The sequence below is a fragment of the Brachyhypopomus gauderio genome, chromosome 2, assembly GCF_052324685.1.
Source record: "Brachyhypopomus gauderio isolate BG-103 chromosome 2, BGAUD_0.2, whole genome shotgun sequence".
In the NCBI taxonomy this organism is placed as follows: domain Eukaryota; kingdom Metazoa; phylum Chordata; class Actinopteri; order Gymnotiformes; family Hypopomidae; genus Brachyhypopomus; species Brachyhypopomus gauderio.
The window spans coordinates 27924125-27928189 of record NC_135212.1 but is presented as its reverse complement, the minus strand read 5'-3'; positions in this window follow the sequence as shown (position 1 = coordinate 27928189).

Sequence of the window (4065 nt, the reverse complement as noted above, 5' to 3'; positions counted from 1 at the left end):
TACAATATATAATATATATATATATATATATATATATATATAGATATATATTAATATATATATATATATATATATTATATATATATATATATATATACGACTACAAATGTCATATATAGAATACATTATGGAACTCTGGGATGGAGATGAGACTGCAGAGGTCTGTTCACTGTCATTCCATCTCATGTGATTACATATCAACCATGTGTGTGATACACACACACACACACACACACACACACACACACACACACACACAACCATATAGGAGCAGGTCACTGCTCTTTGTGCCAAAGAGATGAGATCAAGCACCTCAGTGTCTTCTTGAACCTGTATACCCACACACACACACACACACACACACACACACACACACACACACACCACACACACACACACACACACACACACACACTAACATATATCATGTAATCATGTTAGGGGCAATCTCATGAATTTTAACACAAGATTGTGCAATTCTTCCTGCTTGATGAATACTGATGAGGTCTCTGCTGTGAACATTAATATTTCAAGCGGAACATTAATGAAGTCAGTTGACATTTGTGAGACTTTGTGAGACAGACAACGACAAATAAAACATCCGTGTCTGTGCTAAAGCAACATTGCAGAGGCTGACTAAAATCTGTAGTATTACCACATAGTTAACAAGAAAGCATATAATTCCACAAGAACCCCCTCTCTCTCTTTCACTCTCTCTCTCTCTCTTTCTCTCTCTCCCCTCCCTCTCTCTCTCCCTCCCTCTCTCTCCCTCTCTCCCTCCCTCTCTCTCCTCTCTCTCTCTCTCTCTGTCTCTCTCTCTCCCTCTCCCTCCCTCTCCCTCTCTCTCTCTTTCCCTCTCTCTCAGAGAGGGGGACATCTGTTGATGATCTAGTGCCAGCCCTGGCGGAGGTCCTGATGAAGAGTCTTTGCTCCTCTCTCTCGTTAGTGTGTCTATAACAGTAGCAAACACAGAAGTCCTCCATCTTCGTTCTGTTGTCTTGCTCTCCCACGTGTGGCCCCAGCCCCCCGGGGCCCTGGACGGGGCCTCTATTCCCTACAGGTCTTCACACCCATGATGTGATGACATCATTGCTGTGCACCAGTGTCTGGTGTGTCTTTGTCAGATGCTGCAGTCCTTGTTCTATGCGATTCATATAGAGGCTGCATCTGCCTATTGATACTGTATGTTACTTTAAACGAGCATTCCTAATAAATGTAGCCTACTTTCTTTACTACATGCTCATCCATAGTAGGTCAAGAGTCATTACATCAGCAATGCCTGTCCACTACTTTTCCCCCAAATGAATTATATGTTCTGAACAAAATATCTGATTTATTTTTGTCCGAGTGGACTGTGCTAGGAAAAGGTTAGACTTAACCACATGCATAAGATGAACAAAACATTACGTCATTGCTCACATGAAAAATATTGATACAAATAATTCTGGTAATAGTGCAACTACTGACTTTGCTTTGAGACAGTTTTCCCAATAGTTTCGTCTTTAACACTGAGGCACTGAAGATCACTGATACAACCTGACTGTCATCCTGCCCTCACCATGCCAAACCCATCTGTTCCATTACTGCTGTATCCTGTCTGCCACACCCCTCTGTCTCATTATATCAAACCAAAATGACAAAAGCAGCCCAAAATGTGTGTGTGTGTGTGTGTGTGTGTGTGTGTGTGTGTGTGTGTGTGTGTTGTGTGTGTGTGTGTGTGTGCGCGCTGTGTGTGGGTGTGTGTACCCTATGCATTTGCCTTTGTTTGTTTACATTGTGTGTATGTGCCTTTATGGAATCTGGTAGATATAAAAATATTTTCATTTGTTGCAGCTGCTAAGTCCTATGTGGGCTTAGACAAATATACACACATTCACAGTTAGACTGATCTGACTGAAACGATATCTAATTTCTAATCATTTTGTAACTGTGAACTGCATGACAGATTGTTTTGACAACCAGTGAAAAGGTATGAACTGATGAAATGTGTGTAGGTTCATTCTAACCTACTGTAGACCAGGACCTTCTCTGCCTGTACATAAAAGTGTATTTTATCCCTCAACTCTCTGATTAAAGGATAGAGACTAAAAGAGAGAGAGAGAGAGAGAGAGAGAGAGAAATATGAAGATCTAATAGGGGGTGAACTATGGTCTGATGTACTGTATATTTACTTTGGTTAAAAATCTACTTCAGTTTACACTGTACACCAAAGAGATACCAGTCACCAAAAGTGACTTCTAAGTGTCAAAAAGTGTATTTTTTTTTGCGTGTTTATTTGATTTGACTTAGTGTGGTTGCCACAGGTTCCCCGTGGCTGGTTTTGAACCCCAGTCTGTTTGTTATCGTGTGGTATAGTATGAGGTGCCAGTGTTGTCAGTACTGTGGTCTTCTGCGAAGTCTCATGTTGTTCTGGGTTTCAGTTTTGCGTGTTGGGAGAGCCTAGTGCTCACAGGCTAAGAGGATTAGAGTGAAGCGTGGCTGAGACTGTCATAGCGTCTCTCCTCCCAGCCCAACGTCTCTCTGTCTCAGAGCGTCTCTCCTCCAAGCCCCACGTCTCTCTGCCTCACAGTGCGTCACACTTGTTATACTCATACATGCTCAACCTCTTACTGTAACAGAGTGAAATGTTATTTGCATGTTCTCTTGATTAACACCTCCAGCACACACATTCGAGCACATGTTTCCATTTCTGTCCTAGAGAGCGTGAGTTGTTTCCTCCATTGGACAGAGAGCCCTGGCAAATCAGTTGTGCTTTCTTGTTTTGCGTAATTTCAGAGAGAACACAAAAGTCCAAATTCATAGTCCTGGTCTAGGAAACAGGTGCAGGTTTGGGGTTAAGCTATGGTGGCTGTGCTGGTGTACGGTGAGAGTGAGGGGACCATGATGGAGGTGCTACACCTGCTGTCCCAGCGAGGGCTGCCCTGTAGGAGTGGAGGAGTAATCTCCTTTACTCTCCACCTTACTGGCACACAGCACATCTGGCGGCTTCCCACCAGAACAAATCCAGACGGAGAGGAAATAGCTCTTCCCGAGGAAAACAGACACGGGCAGATTGAGAGCTCCATCTTTAGTAAAGCCAGTGAAGGCTGCAGCTGACCTGGACCTTCTGGGAGGAGCAACCACACGGATGCACGCAACACACAACACAAGTGATGCTTGTGACTGACCTTAAATTAACCCGGGTACACATCTCTGTGTACGTTTACCGCTCTCTCTCTCTCGGTCTCTCAATTTTCTTTCTCTCTCCATTAATTTCAATACTTGAGTTTAAAGCTAAAGACATTTAATTGAAGTGCATGTGACCCAGTGCTGCAAAAGCGCAGAATATAGTGTTTGTGTTTACAGGTTTAATAGGTTTGTTTGTGTTTACAGTAATAGGTTCTTCAGGGCCTCCAGCATGCATCAGTGATGTCATTGGCCATCCAGCATTATGATGAAGAGCATATGAGGGTTTTAATTTGGAATTTACAGAGCACTGCATGTTCTCATGTGAGCAAGGGCGTATGGAGAAGATCTACTATGTTAATATGATACACACACACACACACACACACACACACACCCACACACACACACACACACACACACACACACACACACACACACACACACACATCACACACACAAACACACACACAAATCCTGTACACATTCTATTGTCTGTGTACAGGACAAGCAGAGATCAAATTAGGTTTAATCTTGTTTAGGACTTGAGTGTGTGTGCATGCATGTATACACACACACCAACACCCCACACCACACAACACACACACAGATGCCTTATGCAGCTGTAATTGTGTTCGAATATTATAACAGCATTTGCCTTCTGCTTTGGTTTTACATGTTTATCTGTGTATGATGGCTCATGATTTGTTAGTGTTTATATATGTTTGCGTGTTTGCTTGTTTGTGTGTGTGTGTGTGTGTGTGTGTGTGTGTGTGTGTGGTGTGTGGCGCGCACGTGCGTGTGTGTGTTTAAATGTGTGTGTGTGTTTGTTTGTGTTCGAAATTTGATGTCTAGAGGTCAGTGGATCACAACACCTCTGGCCTGACAGTTCTGCAGCTC